Source organism: Falco punctatus (assembly GCF_963210335.1).
Source record: "Falco punctatus genome assembly, chromosome: 3".
NCBI classification, from domain to species: domain Eukaryota; kingdom Metazoa; phylum Chordata; class Aves; order Falconiformes; family Falconidae; genus Falco; species Falco punctatus.
This window is the reverse complement of record NC_137582.1, coordinates 70,032,694-70,046,068: the sequence shown is the minus strand read 5'-3', so window position 1 is coordinate 70,046,068 and position 13,375 is coordinate 70,032,694. Positions and strand designations below refer to the sequence as shown.

Below are 13,375 nucleotides of genomic sequence, written 5' to 3'. Positions count from 1 at the left end.
CCATAGCAGAAACCAGTATTTCATTTACATTAATTGACATTACACCAACAGTACCTTAAATGTATGTGCCAATATAATTTACTCTGCTGTTCAATCTCTTTTACACTGCTGTAGAGGTACAGAATGATCTAATGATATGAAAATTTGATACTACCTAGCCTCAGCTATCTTGTAGGAAAGGTTATTGTAGGTAAGTAGTTCTATTTTAAACTTTCATATGTTTTTATTAGTTTGAAATATCTTCATGAAAATAAAAAGGAATGTCTAATTTATTCTTTAAATTCAACATAGAGTATCATTGATTTTTGAAAGGATGAGCCTCCTGCCATTTCCCTCCTACCTGGCTCAATGACATTCACTTAGTTTTGCTGGGTTATTACTCCTCTGGGCTGGTATGTCGAGTGGGCTCCCTCAGCAGTCAGACAAGTGTCAGCATCAGTGTAAGCAGGCTACTTCGGGTTGCTTTCCTTTCAACTCTTCTCACTCCTGCTACACTGACTGAGGGGACCAGAATTGCACCCTTCAAGATGTGGGCAAACAATAGATCCAAAAAATGGCATCATGCCCCTTTTTTTTTGTTATCTGTTCTCTGCCTGGGAATTACTAACGTTTGATTTGCCTCTTTGACCCCTGTCAAACAGTGAGTAGACCTTTTCTTGGAATTATCATACCCCCAAATCCTTACTCTAAAAAAATCAATAGACAGCTCAGAGCCCATTGATTAGCCTTTGGAGCCAGGTTTGTTGGGTTTTCTTTCTCCTATACAATTCACATTTATCCACAATGAATTTGGAGCCATTTTATTGCCCTGTGATTTAGTCTTCTAAAGTTAATCTCAAATTCTTCATTGTCCTTATGATTCTGGATAACTGTGCATCATAATAAAACTTTTTTTACTTCACTACTCATTCCATTGCTCAGGTGTTTCACAGAGCTGTTAACCAGCAGATACATCAGGACAGGCCTGTGACATTTCACTGAAAGGCTGTTGGAAGTCCTGACCCCTCCCTCTCGCTCTCTATTTCTTATCTTTTAGCCAACTATTTATCCATGCAAGAGCTCTCCCTTTTCTGCTATGGATACTCATTTTCCTTAAAGCTGTTGTGGCCAGTAGAATAGAATAGAATAGAATAGAATAGAATAGAATAGAATAGAATAGAATAGAATAGAATAGAATTAAAATAGAATAGAATAGAATAGAATAGAATAGAACAGAATAGAATAGAATAGAAATAGAAATAGAATAGAATAGAATAGAATAGAATAGAAATAGAAATAGAATAGAATAGAATAGAATAGAATAGAATAGAATAGAAATAGAATAGAAATAGAATAGAATAGAATAGAAATAGAATAGAATAGAATAGAACAGAATAGAATAGAATAGAAATAGAATAGAATAGAATAGAATAGAATAGAATAGAATAGAATAAAATAGAATAGAATAGAATAGAATAGAAATAGAATCAAATCAAATCAAATCGAATTGAATCTAATCAAATCGAATTGAATCATTGGAAGGGACTTAGAGTGATCATTTAGTTCAACTGCCTGACCACTTCAGGGCTGACCAAATGCCTCTTAAACACATAAACAGGCGTGGGGTATCGAACACCTCTCTAGGAAGCTGGTTACTGTGTTTGACCACCCTCTCTGTAAAGAAATGCTTCCTAATGTCCAGTATAAACCTCTCTGCCCAGAACTTTTTTACAAACCTGTCTCAACTAAACTCACTCTTCCCCACATGCTTCTTGAATCTGAATTTCAAATATACCCAATACACTTACGGGATATCTTACAGAAAAAAAACAAAACAAAACAAACAAAAAAACCCAACCAAAAAACAAACTCTAAATACCATACACACACACAAAAATCAACCAAAAAATCATGTTGACTCTTCATATACAGGGGATCATATTTTTCAGGTATTTATTAATCTTGCTTTTCACTATATTTTCTCTATATTTTCCCAGCACAGATGTCAGGCTTGTGGGATTGTAATTCTTTAGATGAGGACTGGAAGCTGCTTTTGCCATGTACAAGGGTACACAGACCACCCTTCAAGATGTAGGTAGTGAAACAGCTCTAAGCAAGAGATAAACCACCTACATCAGCAATTCAAGTGCTTCATCCTTTAGTTGCCTTCAGACTTCCAGGTAAGATCAGTTTAGCCCAGGCAATTTGTTACGACTGATTTTGTTAAATTGCTCCGTAACTTCTTCTTGAGTCAGTTTGAGACAAATCCTCTAAAGAGTGCTCTGCAAAGAAGGGCTCTGATGTGGGAATGTGTTTATCTTCTCTGCAGTGACCTAATGCCATTCCAATCTCAGCTCTTTGTTCTTTCATAATTGAGCTGTAATGTTATTTGGAAATTGCCTTTCCTACATCTCTAATAATTTTATGATATCTTCCTGGAAGCAAGCAACAAGAATTAAGGACTTGATCTATATGTTTCTTTAACATTTTTGGTGCTTCCTTTATTCTTTTCTTAAAGCAATAGTTGTTTGCTTCATTGCTTTAATTGAGCTGTCAAAATTAAATGCCATATTTTTTTTGCTAATGGGTATAGCCAGTCGCAAAAATCGCACAGTTGCTGTTTAGTCTTCTGACTGTTTCTGAACAAACAGGATTTGCCTTGATTGACATGGAGATCTCCTTTCCAAGCAAAAAGCTTTTACATTTCAGTGTTTCTGAGATTTAATCTTGATCAATGTTTTGCATGCTCTGAAGACCTTTGATATTTCCAGCTCTACTTGTTGGTCTAATGCAAGATACTATTTTTCCGCACAGCTGTCTTTATTTCAAGACATTTGTGGTACTCTGATGAAAGCCAGTAAATATTTCTCTTAGAACTACATGGTCAGAATAAAAGACACCGTTGCCACTTGTGAATATAAAACATTTTGTCTGAAAAGTCAGTGAAATCCACCTCACTGAAATGTATCTGTCTGAAATTGACTGTCACTGTGATTTTTTTGTTTATTGCCTATTTTTCATATTTATAGCATCTTATTGGTAGCATGGAGTCTTTTCTTAGGGAAGATCTATTATTTCTTTTCCTTGGCATACACAGTAATACACCTAGAAATTCAGAAGTTGTCAAAGAACTACTGTGTGTAACTAACCTGGACAGCAACAGCAGCAAATGTAAACTTGTTAGGATTTTCTTTCAAATTGCTATATAGTAATGACTGAGATTTGCTTAACTGTGTGTGTGCCCTGTATTTCTCAAAAGAGGTCACTTGCCTTTTAGTGTGGTTACTTTTATTAATATTTCTCCTTAGAAGATTTAGCAGAAATTTGATAAGCAGAACTGTGTCAATGAAAGGTTTAAAAGTCTTTACAGCATAACAGAAAGAGTGCTTTGACGATTTTTGATTTAATAACAGTAATAAAAAATTCTATCCAAGAAATAAGTCTATTTTCCCCCCCTACTATCATTAACGATTTTTATCTTGATTAATGGAGGGCAAGAAAGAGGAGTAAGAACTGAAAAGAGATCTTCAGTTGAAGAAGCCTCAGGCTGTCACAGGAGAAAGGGAGAACTTAATTAGCTAGCTATTATAAGGCAGAAAAGCAGATTTTATTTGAAACAAAAGGAATCAATTTAATAATACACTTTTTTTCCTCTTAGGTAGCTAGAAGGTTGTAAACTGAAAAAAACGAACCTAAATAATTTGGAATTCTCAAATTGTGCAAGATTGAATTTCCCAAAGTTCCCCTTTCATTCTTAATGCCTTTATATATACCCTATTGAGCCGAAGCAAAGAAATATAGGAAAATATACAAATTAGTATATTTTTCGTGACCATCACCAAATAAATAGAAGCAAAAGCAGTTAAGAGTATTTGGTTAATTGCAAATGCAACCATGAAATGTAACATTATTGGAATTTTTACAAGGCAATAAGTTAAGGAAGCTGACTCAATAAGCTACTTGAGAAAAAAACACTTCAAAGCATTGATTATTGGAAGATGAAGAGAAATCAAGAGGTCAGTAAAAGGACTCAGCAAGTGAAAATTAAATTACATGTTTAATGTTAAATAGTAATATTTGCGTTGCTGTCTCAAGGTGATTTTTTGTTTTAATTTCCATATGTTGGCTAGATAGAGCTGTGCCCTTTGTTGCCATAGTACAAATACCTCTCTAGCAGTCTAAACCCAGGATTTTTTTAAAAAATTGTTTTTCTTTTGTTTCTTTCCCCATGTTTCACATCAGGGCCACTTAGCATGCCCAGAGGAAAAGGAGGTCAGGACACACCTGGAAAAGCTTTAAAAAAGTTTTTGTCCTGCCAGCTGATTCATTACATACATGTCTCATGTGATATTGTGATGGAGGAAGAAAATGCATGGGAGGAAGTTCTCATAACACAAAATACATTTTGAGACACAACAAATGTGCATCTCATAACTTTTCTAATGTAGACGGCAAACCTGCAGAGCTCTGAATGTTCCTGATTCTGGTCATGCACACGAAATAAGAAGCTTGGATGCATAGTCCCACAGTGCTCTCTGCACTGCACCACTTGCACTGATGTATACTTGCTGGTCTGCTGGCATATACCAGCCCAGGGTTCATTTTCAGATATTTCCTTTACCTGTTATACAAAATTGGAGATAAGATAATTCACTTTTGTGATAAACTAGTGTTTGAGGGGTAGTGTAATGAAAAAAAGAAGACCTGATAGCAATCTGAAAACATTAGTAGGTATTTCTGTAACACTGCCACAAAACAGGCTGCACAAAGGAAAGTACAGATTCACTTCTTTTAACTGAAAGTCCCCACTGGTCCGTTATGATGCAACCACAACTAGCCAAATGAAAGAATTGAGATGTTATACCTTGAACTCACCCTGTAGGTTCGATCACCGATTTTTCTAATATTCTCCCATATATAGGAAAGAGCAGAGGTAGAATAAATTTTTCCATTTCCAGGTGTTTTGTAAGCATGTTCCAAGACGTTGCTATTTTCTTTTGGCTTCAGTCCAGGTTGTACACACACATGCGCACAGACTCATAGACATTATGCTGAATCAAGTTTGAAAGCAATGTTTTAACCTTCAGAGTTTTCAAACTATCACTGAACTTGTTATGTAGTAAGTCTTACTGGGTACACTACACTTACTAGAGAGGACCAGGGAGCAAACATGAGGACCAGTTCCTAGTTACACATGCTGCTTGCTCCCTGGCTCAGCTTTATAAAATTCCTACAACCTTTCTCTCCAGAAAAGCCTGGAAGCAGTTTTGAAGATACACTTTTCTGCAACAAGCACTTAGGTAGAGCATGGTAGATATGACTCCATCCTCTGCTACTGCCCTAGCAGTCTGTGCACCTCCAAGCACCCCCAGGTGCCCTCCAGCCACAACACACGCGGTGCACAGCCTGCTATAAAAGTTTCAGCTAGTGAGATACAAGACCATCCTCTGAAATACTGTGAATTGAAGGAGAAAAAAAGAAGAAAGTAAAAACATAAAAGAGGTATTGAGAAATAACATAATGAAGGAGACGATACATATTTTCAAGGGACTTCTAGTATATACTAATATGCACTTTAGGTTTAAGTTGGGTATATAAGAGTTTTGTTGCTTTCTAGTTGGGTGTATAAGAATTTTTTTGCTGTACTTGCTGTAGCAAGTTTAACGGAGGGTGCTCCACTCCTATTAATTATAGTAGGAACACAACCACATTGTTTCTGTGATAAGATGCGGTCAGTTGTTACAATGGCGTATTATCCAAAACATGGATTTATTTAAAATAAATATGGATAATTAAGTGACAGAACTGGTAAGCAGAGATGCATCAGGGGTGAAAATTTCTACAAGTAAATCAAATAGAAGGAATGTCACACCAGCTTTATTTTAAGTTTTAACCAGTAACTACCACAGCCTTTAAATGTCAGTTACTTTGCTTGCGTACACTAATGACAGAGGTCCATTTCCAGGTGCTTAGTTCTGCAATGTGCTTTTGGCTAGGCAGGCACTGTGTTGCCAGTGATCTGGTCTTCACTACTGTCCCAAGCAGGAGAGAATTCTCTACCTAAATGAGACCAAATACAAGTTAACATGAGAGGGAGATAGCTATCCTTGTAAGGCACGCTGACAAGAATTTAGGCAGTGAAATCTATACTGTGATTAACATAGACATTTTAATCTAAAGGTATATTTTCTAATCTAACCTAAGTTTAAAATATGTCCTATTTCATCCAAGAATGAATTTCAGATAAGTGAGAGTAAAACAACCACTTCAAAGTACTGGTTGTAGGAACAGAAGAAAACAAAAGGAAATCAAAACCACAAGAGGAGCCCACACAGTTGGAATGTTTTTAATAATACCAAACGCCAAGGAAAACCAGCCTCAAGCAACAGAAAACAGGGCTCAGTTTGACCTCTCTTTGGAAAACGAGAGGTTGCACAGTTCAGGGCTCACAGCAACCTGACAGGGCACAAGAAATGCTGACAGGTGCCTGTGTCTTGGGTTTGCCTTTCCTCTGGAAGTCATGGGGTCTCCTGGCAAGTCTGAAGCAGGATTCACGTCAGGGTCTGATCCTAGAGCACAGCTCCACTAAATCAAAGCTTATTTTTTTCTGCTTTCACCAATCAGCAGTTTAACTAAGGCAGAGGACTAGTACTGGGTCCATATTATTAATCTTGAATGTTTATATTCCCTCATAGTCTTCTTGGTGTCATTCCAGCATGGTTGTGTATTGGTAGAAGATGCATTATTGTTTTCCTGTAGACATTCTCAAGTCCATCAAAGATCTGATACATAATCTTCTCTGCCAAATTTAGTCATTTTAGATTTGCAGCCTTTCATGTTTAATTTTGGTCCCCATAATTATCCACTGTAAAGTAACCAGTCAGAGTTAAGACCCTCAAAATCACTTAATGTAAACTCAACATCTTACCATTGTACCTATTAAATATAAATCTATCTTAGAGCATGTTTAGCAGTGAAAAATAGAAGTTTCTTGTCCCTCTTCTCAGACCTATCTGTTTTATGAAATATTATATAGATATTAAAAAGTTCTTGGTTTAAATGTATTTCCCCCTGTTTGTTGCCTTGTATCAGCATGGAAAGATATTCTTGAGTAGCCTTTATAGTCTTTGCAGGACACCAAGGTCATGTAATACTTCAAACAGCGTACTGTCTCATGACTTGCACAGAACCACAAGGCTTATCAGAATTCATGTGGCTGAAAATGAGTAATGGGATTCAACCTTTCCCTCTGTGTTCCCACTGCTGGTTTTTGATTGTTACAGTGATGCATCACTCAGCATTCTATGATACAGTTTCAAAAAGAGCAAGAACCAATCTCACTGACATAAAATGAAAAGTATTTTTCCTGGTACTTCCGTAATTTCCAGCAATGAAATCTCTTCACAACAGATTTTATCAGGATAATAAACTATATGTTAATGTTACTGATAGAAAAAAAGGATACGATCATAATAAAAAAAACCTCAAACCCCCAAAATGGGCGATTGTAAGGGAAATAAAAGGGCAAGGAGCCCCAAAATTCAGTGGGGACCGATCATAATAAAACACTTACATAAATATTAAAGTTTACTTCAAATATTTGCTTCAGTGTAAGTATCTAGTAATTCAATTGTGTCTCATAAGGAGCACAAGTTTTTCTTTTCTGCAAAACTTTATTAGCTTCTTCCTTAAAGGAACTGAAATGTTTGATCTTTTTCCCTCAAAAAATAATTTGTTGTCCATTTTGAAATTTTTTCTTTACTTAAGAGAATGTGTTTTCCTGACCATGTGCTCAGCATTGTACAAGGACCAAAGAAACACCATGCCTCGGTCAGGAAATGACTGTCTGCAAATACAGGTGGGATAGGAGATGCTTACGGTTAATGACTCGGAAGAACATTGCCCCAAAAACACATCCATGTCTGTCTTCTTACTTTTGTGAGGCTCTTAAAACCACATTGCAGGTGTTATTTTACAGTCTTGGGTGAAAACTCAAACACAAGATTGTATAACGGTTGGTCTTAATGATCTTAAATGTCTTTTCCAACCTAAATGATTTGATGATTCTGATATAACTACCAGAAGCTGTCAGAGGAATACACTTGTTTTTGTTCATCCAGAGCTATTTTCATATGTGAAGGTTTGTTAGAAGTAGAGAAAAAGATGCCACTACTAGTTCTTTGTGAAAATAAAAAGTTTGTTTGCCTTTGAATACGTCTTTCTTTGGGGAGCTAGCATGCTTCTGCAAAGCTTACCAACTTCAGTCCACCAACAACGGAGGGTTATTCAATGAAAAGCTCTGGGCACTCTGAATCTTCTTATGAAATCCCAAGCCTATTGGACCTTGCTACTGCAAACAGTTTGGGGTACCGTCCTTCCTTTTGTGGTATGTTCAGTCTTCAAAAAGTGGTAGAAAAATATGAAGTGCAGGTATGACAACAGCATTTTCATCATGTTTCTAATTAGAGAGGCTGTTATTCCCTCCCTTTGGGGTCCACTGGCATTTTGACTGATTTTTGTTTGGGCCCAGATCCTCATCCCTTCAAAATCAACGAGCATTTCTCTGTTTTATACAAACCCTGCAGCATAAAATCTTTTGCCTTTCATTATCCTTTAACAGTAAGTCTGTCATGTTTCTAAATGTAATGACTGATATTTTAGGAATAAAGACACCAAAGAAATTTCCTGTTACCTGTCTAATGCAGGGCTCACTCCTATAAGTAGAGTTTTTGAAGTGCAAAGATCTAATGGGTGTGTTAATTTTAATATCCCTTTCTCTTTCCAGTTTTAAGATAAAGCCACATAAATACACTCTGAAACTCTAGAGCTCTTTTTGCTGTGTGCCATAAAACATATCTACAACAAAAGCATAGTGGGTTCAAAAATTGATGAAACACTTCAGAATTGTGGCATATTTTAGAGATTTTAAAAGACACAATACCATAAAGTGCACTGGGTTATGAAAACCTGTGTTATAAAAATTTCCAATTTCATAATTAATAAAAGTTTTATTGTTGAATCTGTTAAGGAATGTAGTTGAGAAAAGTTAATTCACATATAATGTTGTATAAAAAAGGTAAGTTGAACATTTTTCTTTTAATTACCGTTTAATTACCAAAAAAAAAAGAAAAAAAGGTGAGGAGAGTCTCCTTTGTGTTCTTAGGCCAGATCTGAAACCTTGTAAAGTGAATAAGGGCTGCAGTGAGCTTTGAATTAGACCTCTAAAGAGGAATTTTACTTCAATAATTGTTGAAAAATGCTGACTTTTTCATGTGACTTGCTTCTCTGTGCAGTCAGACACTGCTGACTGCAATAAAGAAAATAAGTTACTTATTTTCCTTGAAGGCTGAGTGGCACTGCACATGTATGTGTATATTCATGTCTTTAACTAAGAGAATAATTGAGTTTCCAAAGCTCTAATACTGATGTATAAAAAAGAGAAGATTTAGAATATGTTGATATAAAACATTGATATAAAATTTAAATGATTTCAGATGACATGGAATTAATGGAAGACAATAGAGACACTGCTCTACTGTTTTTTCCCTGTATCGGTTTTATAGAAATGAACCCTACATAAAACTATATTTCACTTTGATGAAAAAGGACCACAGTTTTTAACATTTTATTTTCTAAGCCAGAAGGCTTAGTGAAAACTTACCTGTTGCATCACTGGAAAAATAGAATATACTACTACTTAAATAGATACTTCTTTTCCTTCACTGCCTGAAAATCCTACAGAAGAATAAAGCTGAGGAGTCCTCTGTATTAAATATATTCTTGTGAAGCTGAGAGGCATTGAAAGATGCTGTTATTCTATTACAAAGACACAGAAAGGGAAGTTTGGATATAGCAGAGATTTAAAGAAACTCTCTTACTGCAGGTGTAGTGCTTATTTGAGGCACTCTGGCATCCAGGATTCAGTCTTTAAAGGAACCGGGATAAGTAGGATTTGTGTATCTACACATAAATCTAGGCCCAGCCTGAGTTATCCAGGTCTAAATTTTGCTAGATTTTCAAATTATTTGTTTCCCTCAGTAAAAAAATCGATCTTTTTCATTAAAAAATAATTTAAAAAAGGTGTTTTAAAGTTTGACATTCTCTTAGCAAGGCAAACTAGGATAAAAGTTGCTGGGTTTTTTTTTTTCTTTCCTCAATTGTACTATATACTTTCTTCCCGAGTACTTTCTTTGCACCAAAATTGGATGATAAAAAAGACAAGCTTATAAACCTACATATGTCACAAAAAAGTGAGAGATTAGTATTTTTGAGGATAAGATTAGAGTTGGAACTACCTGAATATCATTTGAACTCAACAGGAGCTAGCATGATTTCCACAAATAAGTAGAAATAATCAGCAGCACAGATATAAATTGCAGAAAGATCAGGCAGACAGCATTTCTACAAAAACGAATCTGAAGAATGTACTGTATAACAATCTGATGTAGTATGTTTCAATGATAAAAAAGGTTAAAGTGCTGTACCTGGAGGTTAGAATGCTATGAGAATGATGGGCATATTAGATGAAGGTAAAGCAGGTGATCTCTTAGACTCCTTTCTCACTTTATTATCTATGCTTTCCACAGAAGACTGTACTAACTATATCTCATTTACAAATACTACTACCCATTCCTTACACTGACCTCTCCAGCGTATTATTTCTGCACTGCATGTCACGGTTCTCTTCAACAGTGACACCATGAGCTAAGGAAGCACCGTCTTCCAGCTGCTGTCTACAAAGCCAAAGGACTGGAGTCAAGGGAGGTTTCATTAAACACTTACATGGCTATGGAGAATATTGAGGTTTATATTGTTTGCCTATTTTAAGTTGTTTTCTTTTTTAAATAAAGACGAGAAAACATTTGAAATATTCAGTAAGATGAGAACAAAATGGAAGCTCTTCTTGACTGTAGGGAAACTTTATAGGAACCAAAAATTACCTGAGAGATTTGTATGCCTGAACAACTTCCTCTAGCCAAGGAAAGTACTACAAATTTAGCTTCATTCTTTCTCTACAGATCTTGGAAATACTTGAAGATTATTTTTGAATGTGCATTATTTAACTCTTGTCTGTGCTATCCCTCATGTTTTGCTATATCGATTAAATTCTACCTTCTTCCCTTTACATTTCTGTAATTTGACATGTTATTTGTAGCATCTTGTCATTGTTTATTCTGAAATTTTTCCTACTTCTGAAAAAAGCCTTTTTTCCTTATACTATTCATTTATTCATCTAGGCTGTTTAGCAATCGATAATTTTAATATAATGACAAGCAGTAAGGCTGGTGGTTTCCTCCAGGAGTTCAGGTTTCAAATGCAAAGACTGGTTTATACTTGACTATGAATACAAATCTGACTTGAACAGGTTTTTTCCATATATTGCTATCTGTGTTTTGACTGCAAAGACATGAACACACAAAATTAAAATTCTGAGATGCTAAAAATCTTTGCAGGCAAAGCACATGTATAACACTATAGTGAACAGCAGCACTATCACATTGCTCATTTCATGTCCTCTGTAGTTAAGTTCAAAACATTGTTCTCATATTATTTTGTTGCAGTTTTCTATAGACAGAAAAATGCAGATATTTGATTTTAAAATAAAAAAACTTCTTTGATTAAATTTTAATAATTAATAGGAAAATTTATCACAAATAGAATATATAATTTAAAAAATTGCCTAACCAATTCCTGCATTAAAAAGGAGGCATTCAGATAATGTTACAGAAATGTAGTTAGGACTGTGATTATCATAACCAATTAAGACATACAGTACAGCCTGCAAAACCATTTTTGAAGAATGACAACTCTGCATGATGTAAAAAAAATAATGAGAATAGTCAGTCACTCAACACAGAGTACTTCAGTTTCATGTATTCCAAGGCATTTATTTCTTTATCTTCTATTAAATAAATAGTATTTATTTAGCTATGGTAAATTTATATTATGATGCAAACCGACTTTGCATAGGCACCAGGACTTTGTAATAGGAAATTTTGCATTTTATTCTTCTGCCACTGAGGAGGAGTCCTGAAATCATGTAACTGCTTCTGCTAATATTCCCAAAATGTATATCATGATTGCATATGAAGGCAAACGAATTGCCCCGAGATATCACACAGAATGCAGTCATTTTTGAATTGGTATGAAACTCTTTTGAAAGTCTTTATTAGGATCTACCCCGCAACGGTCTAAAAATACTGTAAAGCATTTAGTAAGTTTAGTGTTCTTCCCTCATGTGTTCTGGTGCACTTCTAGACAAAGTGCAAATCAGCCATAGAATTTTAGCAGAATTCAAACAAACCGGGCTGAGAGAAGACCTGCATGCATTCGCTAAGGAATAGCTGCTCCACCTGCGCTACAAAGAAGTTTTATGTTAATACAGGGTGATTCAAATCATGCAGTTGGCCTCAACATAAGAAACAGGAATAAAGAAACCAAATCTGTGAGTTGCTGGCCATATGCTTCTTATTGCTTTAGAACATAAAATACTCCCACCAAATCTAGGCTTTAAATTCCAATTCTTGCTTAAAAACAATTTTACTGCTAATTCTCTTGTCGTTTTTCTTTTTTAATGGAGCTGTAACTGCACACAGTAGTGCTCACAGTGAAGGCCTGAAATACATCTGACTGAGCACACAATCAGACTCACGCCACTGCCGTCTTCTGGAGTTGATTTTTAGTACTCAGTCTGAAACAGCAAATAGGAGAACCTGAGTGTAAATGTATGGTCTAAAACACTGCGTATAGTTTGGATTGTATTCTACTAAGTGTGGCTGCATTTTGTATGAGACCAAGAAACATTACAGTCCCATGCTGTTTTCACAAAATGCCCTCTATGTAGCACAGCACTTCACAAATGTTTCACAAAGTCCCTGAGTGGTATTTGAAAAACAGCTGTCAGTATTGGAGCTGTTTATTTCAACAGTGCAGTTGTGTTCAAACTTAAAAGGGATGGTATTTCTACAGTTTTTGAGAATGCAACAGTTAAAATCAGATCTCTTTGGTTGGCTCAGTGAAGTTACAACAGAGGAAAAAAGCTACTCATGGAAACCGTCTTATGTCCTGAAAATTTTAAAATGTTGATGCACAAGAACATTATGATTTAATTACCATAGGAATTAATAAAAAGAGGTGATAATCACATCATAAAAAAGCCCTCCCTAGTTTGAAGATAGAGACCTTTTTCTTTGAAGTCATAGCTAAGCTAATTTTAATTTATTCACTCTGATGCAAAACAATGCATGTAGATATTATATTCACTGTATTCTCTCCTGAATCTGCACTGGCAACAACAAAAATATTGTAAGAACCTGTTGCACAGTATAAATATAGGAACTATACTGTGGTGGGAAGGAATTTTTTTAAAAAAGAAATTAAATAAACATAAACATAA

General features: G+C 35.4%; 1 long non-coding RNA gene across 1 annotated transcript in view; it reads left to right on the top strand.

Annotated features, from left to right (window-relative positions):
* Positions 1–13,375, top strand: part of LOC308060175 — a 69,207-nt gene extending 55,832 nt beyond the window's left edge. Inside the window, exon 2 of the long non-coding RNA XR_013926632.1 lies at positions 1–13,375. This exon is cut by the window's left edge and continues 19,486 nt beyond it. This is a non-coding gene — a long non-coding RNA (uncharacterized lncRNA).